This window comes from Schistocerca nitens, chromosome 1, assembly GCF_023898315.1.
Source record: "Schistocerca nitens isolate TAMUIC-IGC-003100 chromosome 1, iqSchNite1.1, whole genome shotgun sequence".
Lineage (NCBI taxonomy): Eukaryota > Metazoa > Arthropoda > Insecta > Orthoptera > Acrididae > Schistocerca > Schistocerca nitens.
Window position 1 is genome coordinate 786,071,190 of NC_064614.1, and position 22,878 is coordinate 786,094,067.

The 22,878-nt window shown below is 44.1% G+C and overlaps 1 protein-coding gene across 1 annotated transcript in view; it reads left to right on the plus strand.

Moving 5' to 3' along the window:
* The window catches only part of LOC126203756 (uncharacterized), a 1,215,674-nt gene that overhangs the window by 243,650 nt on the left and 949,146 nt on the right, over positions 1 to 22,878 (plus strand). The gene's annotated exons all lie outside the window — the stretch shown is intronic.

Genomic DNA, 22,878 nt, shown 5'->3' on the forward strand with positions numbered 1-22,878 from the left:
ATGGCAAGCCGTTCCACAGGACTACATCCAGCATCTCTACGATCGTCTCCATGGGAGAATAGCAGCCTGCATTGCTGCGAAAGGTGGATATAACTGTACTAGTGCCGACATTGTGCATGCTCTGTTGCCTGTGTCTATGTGCCTGTGGTTCTGTCAGTGTGATCATGTGATGTATCTGACCCCAGGAATGTGTCAATAAAGTTTCCCCTTCTTGGGACAATGAATTCACGGTGTTCTTATTTCAATTTCCAGGAGTGTATTTATGATCACAAAATATACGAACAATTAGCAACCACCTTAACTCTTCCACTGCACGAAAGAAAGATCTTGGGATATCTCTGAATCGCAATAAAACGCAAAAGACTTCAGTTCCATGTCGGTGTGGATTAGCTCCCTCTCGCATTCTAGTCCTCACGTGTGTTTCTCACTGTGGGAGGGCGAGCGTATTCGTGTTGTCCTTCATCTGGCGGAACTGCTTTTCCTGTTTCTCGTCTTGGAGCAACTATTTTAATATGTTGACCATAATGTTTTAAACGTTCATAACTGGGGAGAGATCCGGCGTCGTTACTGGCCGAGGTACGGTTTGACGAGCACGAAGACAAGCAGTAGAAACTTCCCGTGTGCGGACAGGCATTATCTTGCTGAAATGTAAGCCCAGGATGGCGTGCCATGAAAGGCAACAAAATGGAACGCACTATATTGTCGACGTACCGCTGTGCTGTAAGGGTGTCGCGGATGACAACCAAAGATCCTGCTATGAAACGAAGTGATTCCCCAGAGAATCACTCATGGTTGTTAGGGTATGTCGGGCTAGGGTCACGTTGATATCCTACCTTTGTCTCCAGACGTCTCCGGCCTGGAATCTCGCTGATTGGAGTAGAGTGGCTTCAATGGTGAGTCCAGCTTCGAATTGAGCCCCGATGACAGCCGATATTTATCGAAATATCAACGAAGCAACGCGGGGATGGACTAATAACAACCCACGAAATTACAAAAGTGCCGATACTTTATGAACCCTGCTCGTATACACTCATGAAACATAATGAGAAGCTTCGAGAAGCAATCGTGATCTCCAGTTTGTTGAGACAGTCGTTGCTCCTCCGTTTCTTCCGTTGTGCAAAGAAAGCATCTCCTTCTCTTGAATATGTTTACAAATCGTGGTCAGACATCATTATTCTCATATAAAAAGGGGCATACTTTCAAGGCGTTCTGCTGGCGTCACATATTCTCATGTACACTGATGTGACAAGAGTCATTGAATAGCGATATGCAAACACGCAGCTGTGATAGTAGGGCGTACACAACGGATAAAAGACCGTACACTGGCGGAGCTGTCGTTTGTACCCAGGTGATTCATGTGGAAAGTTTTCCAAAGTGATAATAGCCTCGCGACGGGATTAAGAGACTTGTGAAAGCGGAATGCCGGCTGGAGCTAAATGCATGAGACATTCCATTTCAGAAATAGTTTGGAATTCAATATTCCGCGATCTACAGTGTCATGAGTGTGCCGACAATACCAAATTTCAGGCCTTACCTGTCACCACGGACAACGCAGTGGCCGACGGCCTTCACTTAACGACCGACAGCAGCGGCGCTCGCATAGAGTTGTCAGCGCTAACAGACAAGCAACAAGAAATCACCGTAGAAATCAATGTGGGAGGTATGACGAGCATTCGTTATGACAATGCGGCGAAATCTGGCGTTAATGAGCTATGGCAGCAGCAGACGGAAGCGAGTATTCCCGCAGCGCCTCTCCTGGGCTAGTGGCCACATCGGTTGGTCCCTAGACGACTGGAAAACCGTGGCCTGGTCGGATGAGTTCCCGTTTTAGTTGGTAAGAGCTGATGGTAGCGGTCGAGTGTGGCGCAGTCCCCACGAAGCCACGGACCCAAGTTACGTTACTGGCCATTAAAATTGTTACACCAAGAATAAATGCAGATGATAAACGGGTATTCATCGGACAAGTATATTATACTAGAACTGACATGTGATTACATTTTCACGAAATTTGGCTGCATAGATCCTGAGAAATCAGTACCCAGAACAGCCACCTCTGGCCGTAATAACGGCCTTGATACACCTGGGCATTGAGTCAAACAGAGCTTGGATGGTGTGTACAGGTACAGCTGCCCATGCAGCTTCAACACGATACCACAGTTCATCAAGAGTAGTGATTGGTGTATGGTGACGAACCAGTTGCTCGGCCACCATTGATCAGACGTTTCCAATTGGTGAGAGATCTGGAGAATGTGCTCGCCAGGGCAGCAGTCGAACATTTTCTGTATCCAGAAAGGCCCGTACAGGACCTGCAACATTCGGTCGTGCATTATCCTACTGAAATGTACGGTTTTGCAGGGATCGAATGAAGGGTAGAGCCACCGGTCGTAACACATGTGAAATGCAACGTCCGCTGTTCAACGTGCCGTCAATGTGAACAAGAGGTGACCGAGACGCGTAACCAATGGCACCCCATACCATCACGCCAGGTGATGCGCCAGTATGGCGATGACGAATACACGCTTCCAATGTGCGTTCACCGCAGTGTCGCCAAACACGGTTGCGATCATCATGATGCTGTAAACAGAAACTGGATTCATCCGAAAAAATGACGTTTTGCCATTCGTGCACCGAGGTTCGTCGTTGAGTACACCATCGCAGGCGCTCCTGTCTGTGATGCCGCGTCAAGGGTAACCGCAGCCATGGTCTCCGAGCTGATAGTCCATGCTGTTGCAAACGTCGTCGAACTGTTCGTGCAGATGGTTGTTGTCTTGCAAACGTCCTCATGTGTTGACTCAGGGATCGAGGCGTGGCTGCACGATCCGTTACAGCCATGCGGATAAGATGCCTGTCATCTCGACTGCTAGTAATACGAGGCCGTTGGGATCCAGCAAGGCGCTCCGTATTACCCTATTAAACCCACCGATTCCATATTCTGCTAAGTCATTGATCTCGACCAACGTGAGCAGCAATGTCGCCATACCATAAACCGCTATCATGATAGTCCACAATCCGACCTTTATCAAAGTCGGAAACGTTATGGTACGCATTTCTCCGCCTTACACGAGGCAACACAACAACGTTTCACAAGGCAACACCGGTCAACTGCTGTTTGTGTATGAGAAATCGGTTGGAAACATTCCTCATGTCAGTACGTTGTAGGTGTTGCCACCGGCGCCAACCTTGTGTGAATGCTCTGAAAAGCTTATCATTTGCATATCACAACATCCTCTTCCCGTCGGTGGTTAAATTTCGCGTCTGTAGCTTGTCATCTTCGTGGTGTAGCAATTTTAATGGCCAGTGGTGTATAAAAGCATTGTGCAAACTGTAAGTGGCTCCGTGAAGGTGTGGGCAAAGTTGTTTCCGACTGGTTTGGAGAACGTTCCGGACAGTTAAAGCAAATGATTTGTCCAACCAGATCGCCCGGCATTGAATCCCATGGATCAGTTGTGGGACATAATGGAGACGTGAGTTGGTGCACAAAATTCTGCATCGGAAACACTTTCGTAGTTATGAACGGTTGTAGATGCAGCGTGGCTCGATATACCTGCAGGAACTTCGAACGACGTGTTGAGTCCTTCCTACTTCGAGTTGCTGCACTACGCAGGGTACAGGGATATTAAGAAGTATCCCAAGAATGTTGTTACGTCAGTGTAGTTGGCCAGATCAAAAACGGGAGGTGGCTTCCAAGCTGCAGAGAGAGTGGAGCTAAGTCTCTGAGGCACAGTGAACCTTTTTTTGTGCTTAAAAAATCATTTGAATACACGTACCGTCTTTGTTTCTTCCCCTGGATGCTGCAGGTCATCGGACCGTGCGGCCAGCCACCACAGCAGCTTGTCTGGCCGGAAGTGCGCGCGCTCTAGCCTGACGGCGGCGAGCAGCCGGCGGCCACGGAAGCGGTAATTGCCCCTCTGCCCTCGGCGTGTTCGCCGCCCTCCGCAGGGTAACGTCTGCTCATTAGGCTCGCCGGCCACGCCCACGCGTGACCTTGCGATCGGACGGATCCCGATTCGCAGATAAAGCCGCGCGCACCGACCGGTTCCGCCGTCGCGTCTGCGGCAGGTAACGAACCGAGAGCCCGTCTAACACATGGCGCTCCTCCGAGGATAAAAATTTCGTGGGCTGCCACGGGATGGATGCAATTAGCTTAATAACAGCGCTTTCCGTACTTTTTTACTCTCCCGCGGGGGTCCTGCTCTCAATTGTGTTCCTCTCGGCCGACTCGAATATTTAATACGGGAACAGACAGTGGTGAGTCCTCTTCCATTTTATAATTAGTCGTATAAATAAATCCGAAGTAATCAAACATTTTAACTCGTCGAGAGCGTGAAGAGCAACGTGTGTGCGCAGTGTGTAGGGGAGAAAAAGAAGGGTTAGGGGGAAGAGAGAAGGATCGAGGGAGATACTGGAAGACGATAGTAGAGCGGAGAGGGAGAGAGGGAGAGAGAGAGAGAGAGAGAGAGAGAGAGAGGGGGAGAGAGAGAGAACTGGTACAGTGACGTAATAAGGGAAACAGATAACGGCTGTCGGCCGAATACCTTCGAGATGGGATTTCCGTTACGGCGCCGTAACTTTAATTAAGAACAATATTAAAATTACCGTCGTCGGGCGAGACCGGTGCACCGCGTGCTTTCTCCTCACGGCCGCCTCCTTCTCGTCTCTTCTTCCAGTCTTTTTTCAAGCATTTACCTCGGTATTCGGTGTGTAAGACTGTTGTGTCACTCTTTTGTTACATGATACCAACACGCACTGAGATGCGAATCTGCTGTTGCCAGTTATAGCGAAGCAGCTGATCATCTGGGAAAGTACCAGTAGTTATGTTTTTATCGGCCACAATTGAGAAGACCTACCAGGCCAGTAAGAAGCAAATATAAAAAAAGTTAAAATATGCGTGAAATCTTATGGGACTTAAATGCTAAGGTCATGAGTCCCTAGACTTAAACACTACTTAACCTAAATCATCCTAAAGACAAACACACACGCCCATGCCCGAGGGAGGACTCGAACCTCCACCGGGACCAGCCGCACAGTCCATGACTGTAGCGCCTGAGACCGCTCGGCTAATCCCGCGCGGCTAAGCAAATATCGACATCACTGACACAACAACGTATCCAGAAGGCTTAAAAAGTGATCGAATAATACCGTGTGACCATCTCCAGCTGTACAATAGGCAGTCCTCGATGAATGTGGGATTATCATGGAAGCGCGAGCAGCTGGATTGCTGTTCCAGTCTCAGACAGACTGATGTTAATGGAAACAGCAATATCCGTGAAAAATAGGGAGATAAATAATATTTATTTCACGAATTAGACAACAGGCATTTCATAAGAGACCGAAACGGCCGTTGTGATTTATAATATGATTCGGTCGGAACGCAGAATAATTTTAATCGTACTTATATGTATCTCTGTTTATAAAACAAATTCTAGGAAACTTACTTCCCCTTAATGAATGTCAAGCACTGATTATAGTAGTACATTACGTCGAGCAAATGATGACCGCCATAAACATTTTGAATGCTTGGTGCTCCGCAATTATAATAAATTTCGTCGACGACAATTTATTTCGAAACACACAACAAGAAAAAAATAATTTTCATGACGACCGCTATTTGGGATTAACCCATACTCAGGGAACAAAACAAGTTACTTGCATCTTATTTGAATTAGTTCGTCAGATCACCCTGACCTAGGAATTTACGTATAATGCCGGATCAGCAAGGTATAATCTCTATACATAAAAATGTAAATGTTCGTTTGTTCGAAACCGTAAATCTCTGAAAGTTCTTCACCGATTGCTTCGAAATTTTGACACAACGTTTCATTCGAGGACGTACGTCTCTTGTATTACCTATTTTTAAGACTCGTAATATATAAATAAATAGGTAATTTACAAGGGGAAAACTGTATTATCAAAAATCTCGAAAAGCTTTTGACCGGTTTACTTCAGATTTTTACACAATAATGAACATTCTGACGAACGAGCGATATATATGTATAAAGTCAGGGAACACATTCAATTATTTATTGGACAAGAATTAAACATTGTACAGATGTCATACATATTACATTTTGAAGAGAAACTCTGAAAGTTTTGTTTACAAACATTCGATATGCGAACAATGAGTGACCCAACAGGCGTCAATACGGTAATCGAATTCTTGCCTTACCCGTCCCAGAATGGCATCGTCAACTGTGGCAGTCGCTTCCCGTATTCTCTCCCGGAGCTCTGCTACATCACGTGGTACAGGCGGTACATACACCAGATCTTTAATGTGTCCCAACGGAAAAAAATCTGATGATTTGGGTGGCGTATTTCATGAATCAGCTGTCCCCTTCTGTAGCGTTTAGGTACCCACGAACTTACCAAACTACGCTGTGGCGGTATACATAAAAAAAAACTTTCAGGGTTTCCGTTAGCAAACAGGAAAGTTGTGTTCAGGATTTATCGGTTAGTGATTAGAACACTACTATAGATCTGATTTTTCACTAATAAACAAGGCTCAACGTCGTAGTGAAGGGGAAGAAGAGATGGATAGGGGGCGGTAGGGAGTGGACAGAGAAAGCGGAAAGGAGATGGACAGAGTGAGGGGCAGGAGGGTATGAGGAGAGAGGAGAAAGAGGTGTGGACCAAGAAAGTAGAGCTGAGATGATGTACAGGAAGAGATGGTGAGAGAGGCAGGGGAAATGAGAAGAAAAGGGGTAATGGGAGGTGGACAGAGAAAAGTGGGGTGAGGTGGTAGGTAGAAGTGGAAAGAGAGGGCAGGATGGAAAGAGGGAGTAGGAGATATGAAGCGAGAAAGGGGGTTCAGGTGATGGTGAGGGAGAGAGAGGGAGAGAGACGGGGAGGGGGAAAGTAAGAAGGGACAGGGAAGGTGGGAGATGGTCAGAGAGAGCGGAAGAGAGGAGGTAGGAGGAGGCGGAGAGAGAGAAGGGCCAAGAAGATGGACATGGAAGGGCGAAGGGACCAGAGAGATGGACAGGACAGGGGGACGAAATTAGGACGTACTTCCAATTCCCAGACATATTAGAAACGTGTGCTTCCTCTTTTATTTCTTCTCCATTTAATCATTCTGAGCCACAGCAACGTTTGGCCAGGAAGAGTTAGAGAAATAATAGGCTTACTAGATAACATTATTAGTCACTCTGAGGATGCATTACGCCAATACCGTGTAAACCAATCTCTAGTCTTATTAATGACCTCAATTCGACGAAGACGAGAGTCCACAAGTTTCTTCAGGTATGTTAGATTCCAAATGAAGCACTCATTGATGATTGAATACAGTTCTTGTTGTTGTGGTCTTCAGTCGAGAGACTGGTTTGATGCAGCTCTCCATGATTATCCTGTGCAAGGTTCTTCATCTCCGAGTAAATACTGCAAGCTATATCCTTCTGAATCTCTTAGCGTATACATCTCCTGGTCTCCCTCTACGGTTTTTACCCTCCACGCTTCCCTTCAGTACTGAATTGGTGATCCCTTCATGGCTCATAACGTGTCCTATCAACCGATCCCTGCTTCTAGTCAAGTTGCACTACAAATTTCTCTTCTCCCCAGTTCTGTTCAGTACCTCCTCATTGGTTACGTGATCTATACAGTACAGCTATCAAATTACGGGGGCGTGCAATGCATCCACCGCTCCAAAAAGTCCCAGACATTTACTATTGTGAGGTGTCAATTGAGCATTTAGCATACCCCTGAGATACTGCAAGATCGAAACCCGGTGACCAATACGTCGAACAGAATGCTCCCCAGGAGGTCATGTGAACAGAAAGAGCAAAGTTACACAACAGATATCCAATAGGGTTTCATAGTTAAACAAGGGTGGCTCAACTGAACATGAAATATGAGTATCACAAATCACATAGAAATAATAAGGGTTTCCACCATGGTACTAAATGAAACTGAAGGTTACTATAACGACTCGATTTATTGCTAGATGCATTTATGTGATTATAATCACTGAATTAACAATACAAATAATTGCAAAAGAATACTAGGATGCAAAAAAAAAAAACATGTATGGAAGACTTTGCCACTGGAGGGAGGGTTGGAGATATAAAAATGGTGACACCAAAATCTCCAGTGATTGCGTGAAGAAATTGAAACATGAAAGGAAGGCCCAGAAAAGTACGAACAAGCACAAGTTCTACAGCCTAGGTGGATACTGAATGCAGCTAGCTGGCTATGAATTGGTTCAGAAGAAGGAAACTTTGACTTTAAACAAATAACACTGCAGCCCCGTCGAAACATTGTGTGCAATCGCGGCTCATGCTTACCACACTGCTGATACTCAGTTGCAGAGGATGGCTGTAGTAGTGACTGAGAATTCTAAGTGCAGCTCCAGTATCTGTGATCAGCTCTCGAGTCAAGACATTTCTGTTCTCTCATTGACGCCCTGCGATGAAGAAGTGTAATATTTCATGCCCTAAGACCAAGACTTACTCTTCGCCTCCACAAAACCCAGCTGGTTCTACTACTGCCAGAATTCCAGTAGTCAATCGCACCATTAATTCCGAGGTCTTATCAATGAAAAGTTTATAACAATTGCAACAATTTCCCTTCTCCTAATGGGACTGCTCTGGTTAACCAATACTACTGAATTATTTCTTAGTTTGTGGCAGAAGGCAGAAATTCTCTTCCAGCATATGTGTGTTCTCACTTTCCTCCAATCGAAATGGCTGCATGTACGTACTTGGGAGTTCTCATCCTCAATACCAGAGTTACTATGAACCAGTCATGTGCTTTCTTACGAAATTTAAACATCTGCACTTGTGACCTCTTTTTGTACACAATGTCTGCTGTTGCAGACCTTATCTTTTCTAAAGATCATTATTTGAGCTGCTCTCTTTCTGGAAGTTTACAGCGTACTGTGAACTTTCCCTCGGCCTGCCACCCCCTGGCAACCGCCTGGTTTTTTCACATCTGTCGATAAGACAGCGCTCTGTCCCCGGCCCGTACCTGCCTGACTCCTGGTTTTCAGCAGAAACATTTTTATTGTCTGCGGTCCACGCACCCCTCCGGCGCTTTTGTTCGTAATTATAGTCTGCTGGCCACCCCAAATTTACAGAAAAATGCTAGAATGACTCGTCACCGTGCAGAGTCCGAGGAAAAATTAGTATTTAAATCTACAGTGACTGGTATTAAATATATTGCGTGCATACTTTCATCCAATGTTGAAACTTTAAATTGATTGGGTATTCTTATCAGAATAATGCTTTATTAATATGATTATGGAGCAGTTTTGGAAAAACTGTCCCGTGAGTCTATGTAATTAAGACAGGTAGATTTATTGGGTCGGCGGATCTGCGATACTGTACCCTATTGCTCGCCAATCTGGGACATATGCATGTGGCCCTGTGTGAACACGTTTGTTGTCATCTTGGGAGACAGTAGAGTCATCATGAAAATGCAGAAGAAAGAGCAGCACTTCGTCACTGTGATCCAGGCCCAATGAGGCGTTTAGCTCATCGTGTGTGGAGGGTGTAGTTCAGACAGGAGGTTCTGTGAAGTTTTGAGGGTGTCTTTCATACAGTGACTTGGGGCCTCTCACTCAGATTGCTCTGTTCATAAACCAGGTTGTTTCTTAAACAATAGAAACATTAATATGTATAAGTAGCTTTGGGTGTAGTGTTATAGAATCGTTACTGTTCACAATGTAGGTATAAATGATGTAGTGGATAATGTCGGAAGCTTTACGAGGCAATCTGTAGATGACGGTATTGTGCACAGAGGAGTCGCAATGCCAGAGATGTATACCGAAATGCTGGTGGATTTGCAGAGTATGGACGTTTGGTGCAGGGGTCGGCCATCACTGTTATCATAAACATATCAAGAGTGGAAAGGGATAATGTTTAACAAAAAGTGCCAAACCAGAAAACTGACTGGTTATAAAGTGCCAATAGTAAAGTTTCTGTTTAAAGTGACATTAATGTGGAGGCACTACAAGCTACTTGTGCTGATACAAGCACAGAAATACAGCAATAAAGTTTTAACTTCTAGATCTGTAATCAAGAAAAAACATTTCTCATTTGTTTTAAAATTTTCAAAAGGGAATATCAAAAAATCAAATTCAAGAAAAAATATCTCTCAGTATTGATTTCTGTTTCTTACACAATCAATTCTTGAGGTCAGATATTACGAAGTTTACAGTAAAACTTCTGTGCTGTTGAGGAAGAAATGGAAACATCATCAACAGGTCTTTCTGTTTTCCAACTGATCAACATGACTGGTGTTTGGGATGAAGTACTGCTATACGTCTGCCATGATCTCTCCTCCTTTGAATACATTGACATTTTTCTATTCTTCTGTTTCAGATTAAGAACTCTTGCATAGCGATTTGAGATGGATGATTATGAGTCACTCTGATAACACTGCATTTGGACATCTTACAACAGTGTTTCAGCAGCATTTTTAAAATCAAAGAAGTCAATTGTATCGATTCGCATTAAGTGTAATGGGTTCATAGCTTTAGTTGAATCAACAGTCTTAAATAGATCTTGCAGAGCAGAGACCTTGTTTGGCTTTCTTCGTTTCTCTATCATTGCAAAATCTCTGTCGCTGGTTGTAGCATCTCTTTCAACCATACTACGTCAAATGGAGGAGACCTTGGAACTCCTTGGTAACGAATACCTGGTAACGAATACCTGGTAACGAATACCTGGAACATTTTCTCCATCCTTTGACACGTGGAACAAGTCTAGGGACACGCAACAGAGTACCGAATACATAACAGCACTGGTAAAATCTGCCACCTACAGCGTTTTCTATTAAAATGGTGTGGTCTGTTCTGTATTGTGTACTGGCTACACCTGGCCACGCTTTGCTGTGGCTTGGTCTGCTTAAATGGAAAATAAAGGAAATGAAAGCACACTTCTCTCCCCTGTCTCTGTCCGTCTTCTTCTCCTTTCCCCCTCTCTCTGATCTTCAGCCTTTTTTTATCGTTATTGCAAATTCAGGTTGTGTAGAAGTGTACTACTCGTAAACCAACAAGTCATAAATACAAGTTTTATTTATATGTATTAAAAACTATATAGTCTATATGTGTCTAAACGTTTATTACAGTAACGTGTAAAAATTTGAAGTAAAAAACAAAGGTCAGTTTGAGCTTTTTGGTAACAATCTTTTCCCTTTACCTATATGTATTTTATGTATAAAAATATACATACCTTAAAGAATTACATACCTATAAACTCGCGTGTATCAGAATTCAACATCGTCTCAAAATTTCAAATCAAACGCTGAGGAACTTTCGGAGATTAAGGATTTTGAAGAAACCAACTTTTACATTTTTGTAATGTTTCCCCCTTTATTACGTACACCCCTGGAAAATGAAAAACGGGCACATTGACGCAAATGAATAAGACCCGCCATACTTGCACTGGACACTACGAGAGTGCGCTGCTTGCAATGATCAAACGCGTAGCGCTGCGGACGCACCAGGAACCGCGTTATCGGCCGTGGAAAGTTGCTACCTGCGCAGCGGTTGGTCACCGCCAGAGCCAGTGGCAGCTGGTTTGCCGTGGCATACGGAGCTCCGGCTGCGTCTGCAACATTGTTAGGATGATGCCGCTACAGAGTGTACATGAACTGTTTGTGCAATTGACGGAATTTGAGTGAGGTCGTATAGTGAGCCTGTGGGGTGGGGCGGTGGGGGGGGTGGGGAGGAGGGGGGGGGGCGGGTGGACGTACCGCAGAAATGCTTAACACGTTGGGCGTGAGGTCTCCACAGTACATCGATATTGTCGCCAGTGGTCAGCAGAAGGTACACAGGCCCGTCGACCTGGGTCCGGACAGCAAGATTGCCACAGCCTACGAAGTGCCGCACTGGACCGCACGGTCACGTCACAAAAACTTAGGGACACCGTTGCTCCAGGAGTCTCAGCGAGAATCATTCGCAAACGTCTCCATGAAGCAGGGTTACGGTCCCTCATACCTTTAGGGCGTCTTCCGCTCACGCCGGAACATCGTTCAGCCCGCCCCCAGTGGTGTCGCAATAGGGGTTTATGGAAGGACGAGTGGAGACCCGTCGTTTTCAGTGATGAGTGTCGCTTCTGCTTCGGCGTCAATGATGGTCGTACGCGTTTGTGGCGTCGTGCAGGTGAGCGCCAAAATCAGGAGTGTATACAAAAGAGGCCTGGGGAGCAATATCCTACAGTGGTCGTACTCCTGTGATGATCGTTGAGGGAATATTGAACAGTGCACAGTACATTCAAACCCTCATCCAACCTATCGTGCTACCGTTCATGGACTGGCAAGGTGATGTGCTTTCCCAATAGGACAATTCCCGTACACATGCATCCCGTGCCGCCCAATGTGCTCTTGAAGGTGTACGCCAACTACCCCGGCCAGCACGATCCCCAGGTCTGTCTCCCATTGAGGATGTTTGGGACCGGATGAAACGTCATCTTGCGCGGTCTGCACGTGGGAAACATCCTGGAATTCTGCTATTGTCTACTCGACGCCTAAAGCTTGTAGCTGGCCCTACTTACCACACTCCAAATAGTGGGAGAAATATTAGACAGAACGCCAGAATTCACAGGCCCTGATCTTCTATTCAGAAAGCGTACGACAATACATCATAAAATGATTACATGTATTCTCACTTAGTGACGTGTGACAAACCAGTATCGTCGCACCATTTCTACTCAAAAACGTGATGTATTATGCGTAATAGGCAGACTGACCCATTGTTGTCCATTACAAGATTGCCAACCAAACGCTGAAGACAATGACATCCACTGAACATCTGCAGGCACGTTTTCGCAAAAAATGACTTCAGGTTCTTTTGTAGCCGTGTCTACAAAACAGTCGGTACTGATTGGTGTATAGCGGCGATCGTGGGTGTGTTGATGTCTGAAAATTGATTTTCCACGTTACTTCCACCTTTTGTTGTGATTGGGCAAGAGATTTTACTAATAACACAATGTATTCAACGTGCTCAGTGGGTAAGATGTGCTGGGTGTGGTCGTGCTAACGAAGTGAGTTAACGAACTTCTTCAGGAGGTAGTGTAGGTACGTGGGAAATATACGCACGAGGAATTATCGTCCTTGGAGAGCAAATTTCTCTGAAAATGTAAGTACGGCGACAGAGTGAACTGGATGATGGTTATGGATGTATTCTGCACTATTCAGTCCTCCCTCAGCAAGCATCACATACGTTCCATCATTGTAGGCTAACGACCTCCTCTCCATGCACTCCATGATATCACGGACTGATCCTGAACGTCGCTTCTGGACGTGCCTCTCTCCCTACACCATCAATCGTGAGGTGCACGTGGTGAGGTGTGGCCGGAAGCCTGGTAAAGTAAGAGGTACAGTTGCCTGCAACCCAGCTTCCAGCATATGGTTCCTAATGCTACCAACTGACACCCCAAATGATGATCGCCACTTGATCACTTGAGGCTACTGTCTGATGTTGGTCACCAGGCGACGACATTGTCAACCTTCCATGGAGCACTACATTTGGTAATGATACAATGCATCACCTCACGTCCAACATGATGGGCGTTAATTCAAAACAGTTCATCCTGCCACCTGTACAGTACAGACTTGTAGAAATTTAATTAAGTAATAAAACTGAGTTGCTCGATACTGTTCTATCACACAAAAATGGTTCGCTCAGTAAGCCAACAGGTTTAAACTGGCATCCGGCCATCCGGATTTAGGTTTACCACGATTTCCATAAATCTATCCAGGCCAATGCCGGGATGGTTCCTTTGAAAGTATACGGCCGATTTTCTTCCCCATTCGTGACACATTTCCAGCTTGTGTTCCCTCTCTAACGACCTCAATGTCGAAGGAAATTTAAACCCAATGTCCCTTCCTTCCTACAATAAGGCAACGATTGATTCGCATCCACCATCTTCGTCAACTTCAAGTTAGATTTCCGTCTCTAATGACCCCTACAATGATCAGTCAGAACATTATGACCACCGACCCACTATAGATGTAAACCCGTGCAGGCGACAGCAACGTCACCTGGCGAGAAATGACCGCTAGTCAGACACACTCACGGTGCATGTTGTATCAGTGAGTGTGCTGTGGTCTGGATGTTGTGTAGCATAATTTTTTGCTGTTGGGGTGCACGTGTTTTGTTCATGTGCTGTCCATCATTTAAGACTCGTAGTGTTGCGAAATATGTAGGATCAGTATTATTGCAGTTGTACTGTGCTAATTATGTACTTTTAGCCAGTTACCATTGAGTGCAAATGAACTTTTACAATATATAGGGGCTCCAGGTTGATTGAAAACGTAGTTACAGAATTCCTGGGCACAGAGGACACATAACAATAACTGCATTTGATCGTTTTTAGTGTTCTGAACCTCTGTCGGTAACAACGGTACCCTTATAGGATCATTCTGTCATTCGTCTGTCCATCTGTCTGTCTGTCTGTCTCTCTGTATGCTTGCCTGTCCGACTGTTAAAAACCTTTTTCCTCAGGAACGGGTTGACGTACCAAATTGAAATTTATTTCACATACTAAGATCTTCAAACTTAAGATTACAACATTCTCCCAAATTTTCGAATTTTCTGCAGTGATATACTGCCAGTCTCAATGTCGATGATAGGATAACCATCTTCGAGATTCTCGATTCTCAGTATTGATGAACAGGGTGCTCGGAAATTCCCGTTACAAACTTCTAAGAATTGTAGAATATGTACATAATATCTTGAATAGGAACCCGACCGGCCGGCCGGTGTGGCCGAACGGTTCTAGACGCTTCAGTTTCGAACCGCGCGACCGCTACGGTCGCAGGTTCGAATCCTGCCTCGGGCATGGATGTGTGTGATGTCCTTAGGTTGGTTAGGTTTAAGTAGTTCTAAGTTCTAGGGGACTGATGACCTCAGATGTTAAGTCCCATAGTGCTCAGAGCCATTTTGCACCAGGAACCCGACCCGCCAGGGTAGCTGAGAGCACTACCGCGCTGCTTCCTGGACTCGGGTAGGCGCACCGGCCCCAGATCGAATCCGCCTGCCGGACCAACGACGAGGGCCGGTCTGCCGGCCAGCCTGGATGTGGTTTTTTGGCGGTTTTCCACATCCCACTAAGTGAATACCGGGCTAGTACCCACGTTCCGCCTCAATTGCACGACTCGCAGACATTTGAAACACGTTCGCACTATTCCATGGTTTGCACTAGATGCAGACAGCTGGGGTACACTGTACGGGGGGGGGGGGGGGGAGGTGGGGGGATATGGGGTGACGATGGGGAGGGCATCCATCCACCCCTTAAAATTAACATGCCATGTTTGTTTAACCATAACAGCAGACCCTGCAAGTCGGGATTAATGCTTGGAAAGAGAGATTTTGAATGGGAACCCATGAAACGTACCATTTCCATGCTGCAGCCATTTGAAACATGATTGCTCGGTAGGCATTTAACAGGGTAGTCATGCTAGGGGATGGGTACGTCAGATCTGCTGACATCATTTGATGTCTGTCTTACTATATGACCTGGTTTGAGCCTCATTCACGTGTCTGTGAATATTAATGCAACATGGTTGAATACATGTTTGCAGAATACACTGACGTGATCCTTCTGAATGGCGAAGCTCACGTTAATGGAAGAAATGCTCGTCACCTTTCTCAAGATCGTTCTCTATAACGACCGACTCTTCGCATGCCCATTTGCCACAATAACGCAACGGCTTCGAGGAAGGGTACATTCACCGTCAGCAGGCGTGCGTGACTGGTGCTCCAACGAGACGCCAAATACCCGAACTGGAAGAGGCCGTACTCCATCACGTTGAAGAGAACCCATGAAGGAATACATGAACAATTTCTTTGGCTATTAGCAAGTGGAATTGTAAAATAAGTGGTCTACTGGGTCAAGCTTAGTCAGTTACTCGTAAAAGTGTTCGCTTTATCAACATGTTCTAAAATGATTGTAGCACAGAAACGGTACGTTTCCGGACATGGGTTCCAGTTCAAAATATTATCTACTCACGCCACTCTACATGTCCTTGAAGTATGTAACGGGAATTTTCGAACACCCTGTGTGCATAATTAAGTTCGTGGAACCGACAGGGCGCGAGTACTACTCAATTTACATTTGACAGAAACTGGCCGGCTTTGTTCGAGTAAGCGAAGGTTGCTCAGGCTATATTAAAACGTGTTTGTGGGAGAAGTTTACGACACTTCTAGACCCACCCACTACCAGCTTTTGTATTGGCTTTTCTATTGGTGCTCCCATGATTCCCCTATTGTGCACTGTTGTGACTGTGAAGTGGTAGTTGTTGCTGTTGTGAAGAAATGAGTAAAGTGGTCGCTACCACGTTCTGGTGCTCACGAGGACATCTTCAACCTGTTGCGAATCAATGTATACTCGAGACTTATCTATAATTTTCTTGATCTTTTACTAGTATTCCTGAGTGTTAGTGAATATTTTCAAATGCTCTTAACCATTCTCGGATGGTCTCTAATACTTCAAACTATTCTAGATTACCACGCAGCGTTCTTTTCTTGAATGTTTTAGAATATTCTAGAAAGTTCCAGAGTTTTCGTTACCGTTCTCAAATATTTTTGAATGTTTAATATTTTCCTGTGTGTTCCATAAGGAAATTATTAAATGAATGACAGAGTACTTTATTTCAAATTTGCGGCACTTTTTTTTTTGACTCGTCTGTCTTCTGGCAGGTTTGATCCGCCCGACACTAATTCCTCTCCTGCGCCAACCTCTTCATCTCAGAGTAAAACTTACAACCTACGTCCTCAATTATTTGCTGTATGTATTCCAATCTCAGTCTTCCTTTATAGCTTTTGCCCTCTAGTGCTCCCTCTAGGGCCACGGAAGTCATTCCTGGTGTCTTAACAGATGTCCTCTCATCATGTCCCTGCACCACATCTCAAATGTATCGATTCTCTTCTGTTCTGTTTTTCCCATAGTTCATGTTTCACTACCATACAATGCTGTGCTCCAAAAGTACATTCTCAGAAATTTATTCTTCAAATTAAGGCCTATGTTTTATACTAGTAGACTTCTCTTGGACAGGAATGCCCTTTTTGACATTGCTAGTCTGCTTTTGATGTCTTGCTTGCTCCGTCCGTCATTGGTTATTTTACTGCCTAGGCAGCAGTATTCTTTAATCTCATCTACTTCGTGACCATCAGTCCTGATGTTAAGTTCTTCTTCTACTTCTCATTACTTTCGTCTTTCTTCGACATACTCTCAATCCATATTCTGTACTCATTAGACTGTTCATTTCATTCAGCAGCTCCTATAATTCTTATTCACTTTCACTCAGGATAGTAATTTCATCAGCGAATCATATCACTGACAGCCTTTCACCTTGAATTTTAGTTCCACTCCTGAACCTTACTTTTATCCCATCATTGCTTCCTTGATGTACAGGCTTAACAGTAGGAGAGAAAGACTACACCCCTTTCTCACACCCCTTTTAATCTGAGCACTTCCTTTTTGGTCATCCACTATTATTATTCCTTCTTGGCTCTTGTACGTATTGTTTATTACTCGTGTCTCCCTATAGCTTACTCCTATTTTCCTTTACTTTAGTCTTTCTTGGATTAATCTATGTCCATATTATGTAATCATTAGACTGTTCGTTCTGTTCAATTCATCCTGTAATTCTTCACATTCACTGAAGATTGCTATGTCCTCAGCGAATCTTATTGATATCCGTTCACTTTGAATTTTAATTCCACTTATGGACTTCACTCTTGGTCTTCCTGTCTTATAATTCCGTCCTCAGTCTTGAAAATATTGTATATTTCCCGTCTATCTCTATATCCAGCCCCAACTGTTCTCAGAATTTCGAAGATCTTGCACTATTTGTCATTGTCGAACTCTTTTTCCAGGTCGACCAAACCTATGAACGTGTCTTGATTTTTTGTTTAGTCTTGCTTCCATTATCAACCGCAACGTAAGAATTGCCTCTCTGCTGCCTTTACGTTTCCTAAAGCCACACTGATCGTCATCTAGCACATCCTTAATTTTATTTTTCATTCTTCTGTATATTATTCTTGTTGTTAATTTGATTGTGTGATAAATCTCGCACTTTTCAGCTCTCGTAGTCTTCGGAATTTTGTGGATTATATTTTTCCGAAAGAGGTGGTATGTCGCCAAACTTATACATTCTACACACCAACATGAATAGTCGTTTAGTTGCCACTTCCATCAATGAATTTAAAAATTCTGATGCAATGTTACCTATCCCTTCTGCTTTACTTGATCTTAAGTCCTCCAAATCTCTTTCAAATTCTGGTTCTAATAATGGATCCCCTATCTCTTCTAAACCAACCCCTGTTTCTTCTCCTATGACATCAGACAAGTCTTCCTCGTCATAGAGGCTTTCAGTGTACTCTTTCCACCTATCCGCTCTCTCCTCTATATTAAATAGGGGAAATATCGTTGCATTCTTAATGTTACTGTCTTTGTTTTAATTTCACCGAAGGCTGTTTTTAATTTCCTATGTGCTAAGTCAGTCCTTATGATAATCGTTTCTGTTTTTGTTTTTTCATATTTTTCAGAGCCATTCCCTGCACTTCCTATTTATTTCATTCCTCAGTGACTTTCATATCTTAATTTCTCCGAACATTTTTGTACTCTTTCTTTCATCAATCAACTGAAGTATTTCTTCTGTTACCCATGGTTTCATCGCAGCTACCTTCTTTGTACCTATGTTTTTCTTACCAACTTCTGTGATTTCCCTCTTTAGAGATGTCCATTGCTCTTCAACTGTACTGCCTACTGAGCTGTTCCTTCTTGCTGTATCTGTGGCCTTAGACAACTTCAAGTATTTCTCGTCATCCCTTACTACTTCCGTATTCCACTTCCTGACTAATCTCTTAGACTTCAGCTTACTCTTCATCACTATTACATTGTGATTTGAGTCTACATCTGCTCCTGGGTAGACCTTACAGTCCGGTATCTGATTTCGGGATCTCTGCCTGACCATGATTTAATCTAACTGAAATCATCCCATATCACCCGGACTTTTCCAAGTATCTCCTCCTCTTGCGATTCTTGAACAGAGTGTTTGCTATTACTAGCTGAAATTCAGTACAGAACTCAATTATTCTTTCTCCTCTCTCGTTCCTTGTCCTAAGCCCATATTCTCCGCTAACCTGTTCTCCTCCTTCCCCTACAACTGCATTCCAGTCCCCCATGCCTATTAGATTTTCGTCTCCCTTTATGTTCTGTATTACCCTTTCAGTACCCTCATATAGTTCATCTATCTCCTCATCTTCAGCTTTCGACCTCGGCATGTATAGCTGAACTATCGTTATCGGTGTTGGTTTGCTGTTCACAGTAACACACTCTTTGCCCTACCTTCGTATTCATAACGAATCCTACTCCCCTTATACCATTTTCTGCTGCTGTTGATATTACCCTATACTCATCTGACCATAAATCGTCGTCCTCTTTACATTTCACTTTACTGACCCATACTACATCAGGATTGAGCCTTTGAATTTCCCTTTTCAGATTTTTTAGCTTCCCTGCCACCTTCAAGCTACTGACATTCACGTCCCCGACTCGTAGAACATTATCGTTTCGTTGGTTATCCAGTCTCTTGGTCATTGTCACTTCGCCTTGGCAGTCCGCTGCCGAAGATCCGAACGGGGGACTTTTGCGGAATCTTTTGCCAATGGGGAGATCATCATGACACTTTTTCAATTACAGGCCACATGCCCTGCGGATACACGTTATGTGTTTTTAATGAAGTGTTTCCAATGCCGTCTGCATCCTCATGCCGTTGATCATTGCTGATTCTTCCGTCTTTAGGGGCCGTTTCCCACCCCAAGGACAAGGGAATACCCTGGACCTCTTCCCGCTCCTCCGCCCTCTTTGACCTTTGACGAGGCCGCTGGCAGAAAGAAGGTGACTTCTTATGCCGGAAGCCTTCGGCCGCCAATACTGATTATTAATCGAAATTTAAGGGGTGACGGGTTTAGAACCTGGGACCGAGGACATTCGATTACTAATTAAAGACGCTACTTCAGAGTATTTTTGAGCATTCCAGAGCATTTTCAGCTTGAAATATTACGATATTAATGGGTACAAAGGATATTTTCAGAGCAGAAGCTGGAATCATAGACTGACCTGCATTAAAACAAGACATTGTCAATCGCCAGAATATTTTCACGAACAGTTAGGCTAACGATACCTTCATTTTGATTGCTAACTCGCCCGAAGATTCTTACAGTGCGTTTTGCAGTGGAGGCATCGCTTGGAGCACGCGCTGAGTGCTTGTATATATAGAGGTGCCGATTCTAGAGTAGCTAACGTTCGATGAGGAGCGTCTCACCTGAAGATAAGGCCACATAAACCGTCGATATATTGTGTAAATTTGAACCGAAGATCCGGCCACAAGGCCGAGAGGATTATCAGATATTATTTCATTGGGGAAAGATTAGGAAGTAACAACCTACAATAGTGCTGTATTGTTCAACTCTGTGATAGCCGTTTCGATTTCTGTTAGTGAAAGAAAATGTCATTAGCACAATTTGTTCTCCAACAGAAGAAGAGGTGACAGGTGGAGTGTCTTGATCATCAGACTAGGTACCAATGTACCAGGTCAAATTTTAGAATTCTCTACAATGTGTAATAGAATGAGGGAATGCGATTCTCAATGGTGATTCCTCTGCCGGATTGGGTGCTTAAACTTGGTGGCACACACGGTGGAGGAAGAGGAGATTAGTGTTTAACGGCCCGTGGACATAGAGGTGGGACGGAGCAGAAGCACGGATCAGGAAAGGATGGGGAAGGAAATCGGCCGTGCCTTTTGAAAGGATATCACGGAAAACCTAAGTCAGATTTGAACCGTCGTCCTCCCGAATGAGCATCCAGTGTGCTAACCACTGAGCCACCTCATTCGGAGGCATTCACTGTGATATTCGTGAGTGCTATGTATAGCCACTAAATTTTAGTTTCTTCTATGTTTACATATCTCACTATCGGTAACGCAAATACGGCGCTATATTCTTACACACATTTGTAAAAGACACTTACACTCAAGACGCGACACACACACTTGGTCAATTAATGGGTCGAATGCATGAGAATAAAGAAAAGCCTTGCTATCTGATCGTTTGTACGGCCATTGAATTTCCCAGCCAACAATAACTAATGTGCAACACGTGGAAGTCTCACATTTAAAGATTGCAAAACTAGAAAATGTAAGAAGTAGAGAATGTATGACGGTACAGAGAACATATTCAGCTCTGTTCGGTTGGCGACAGATGGCTATTTTTTTTTCCTTTGCTTTCGGTACCTGCGGATATAGCCACCTCAACACTGGAAATATGATTCTGTAGCTTGTTTTGACAATGCGTTGTATACATTAGATAAAGTCGCATCCTGGTACAATGTTTCATAGGCTTAACAAAGGACAGATCCAGACATAAAACAAATTTCATGCTCACAGTAAAGCGAAATGAGTAAAGAAGACGAAAATGTAACACAGGGTAGACGGGTAGTAGGCTGTAAAAATACTATTAGTTACACAACACAAAATCCGGGTAAGTGCGATTAGGGCTCACTCGCCGAGGGTTCCGTACACAATTATGTACATAGATAATTCACCCATCGCGTGAATCGATAATTTCGCCGATTTTTGCCTATTACCGATATTGATACTCACAAGCTATCAAAATATTTGTCATAAATGGCCGTGTATTTTGATTGCATTGATATAGTAGCTTAAACGTTCTCAACCGCCAATAGATCGTAGACGTTAGTATGTGTCATAAATTTGAAACTGAAAAGTCTGCCGCCGGTCGGAGTGGCCGAGTGGTTCCAGGCGCTACAGTCTGGAACCGCGCGACCACAACGGTCGCAGGTTCGAATCCTGCCTCGGGCATGGATGTGTGTGATGTCCTTAGGTTAGTTCGGTTTAAGTAGGGTTCTAAGTTCTAGGGGACTGATGACCACAGCAGTTAAGTCCCGTATTGCTTAGGGCCATTTGAACCATTTGATAAGTCTGCCGGTTACTGAGAAAAACAGGTCTTAACACACTCATAGACAGCCAATCCGATAGCAAATGGAAAAAAATTTTTTTTCTGTGAAATAATTACAAATTAACCATTTTCTAATTTTTTCCTTTAGTTGTACTGTTAATCCTAGCTTCTTCCCAAATTTCATGATTCTACGCCAAAGGTAAATACCCCATAGGTTTTGATGAGTGAGTTTGCTAGTATCAAAATACGTGATACAAATGGCTGTGTCTTTTGACTGCATTGACTTAGAAACTTTAATTTTTTACACCGCCAAGAGACTGCAAGAATGTGGTATAAATTTCAAGTTGATACGTCTACCTGTCCCTGAGACGAAGGACTTTTAACAGTCGGACAGGCAGACTGACTGACAGACGGGAAACAAAGTAACCTTACAAGGGTTCCATTTTTACCGACGGAGGTATTGAACCCTAAAAATTATAAAACACCGTTGGTACCCGCTGCCGCGACGGTTGCTTATTCATACAACATCCTCTGCTCACACAGTAGGGCGTTAATTCCAGGATATTTTTGATCAAGTGGCGCTATTTGTCGAGATAGAGTGGCAGGAGGAATTTCTTGCAAAGGAATATCCGTCGCAGCTTTAACGGTGGTTCATTCGCTCCAACCAGTAACGCGTTGCTTTCAGTTGACATGAACGCCCAGCAGCTATGTGTAAGACTTTGTAATGCATAGTCTCGCGTCTTTCGAGCGTGCTGTCTGACGCTGATCCGTAACACATGTGTCCATAGTCGAAGTGTGTGCTTAGTATGAACCGGTATAGAATGATCGCTGTTCGCCGATCAGAGCCCCACCATAGCTCTGCTGAAACTGCATGCCTTTTCAAATCTAGTAATAATATGACGGATATGATGGGCCCATCTTAGTTTATTATCGATAATCATTCCGACGTTGTCTGCTACTTC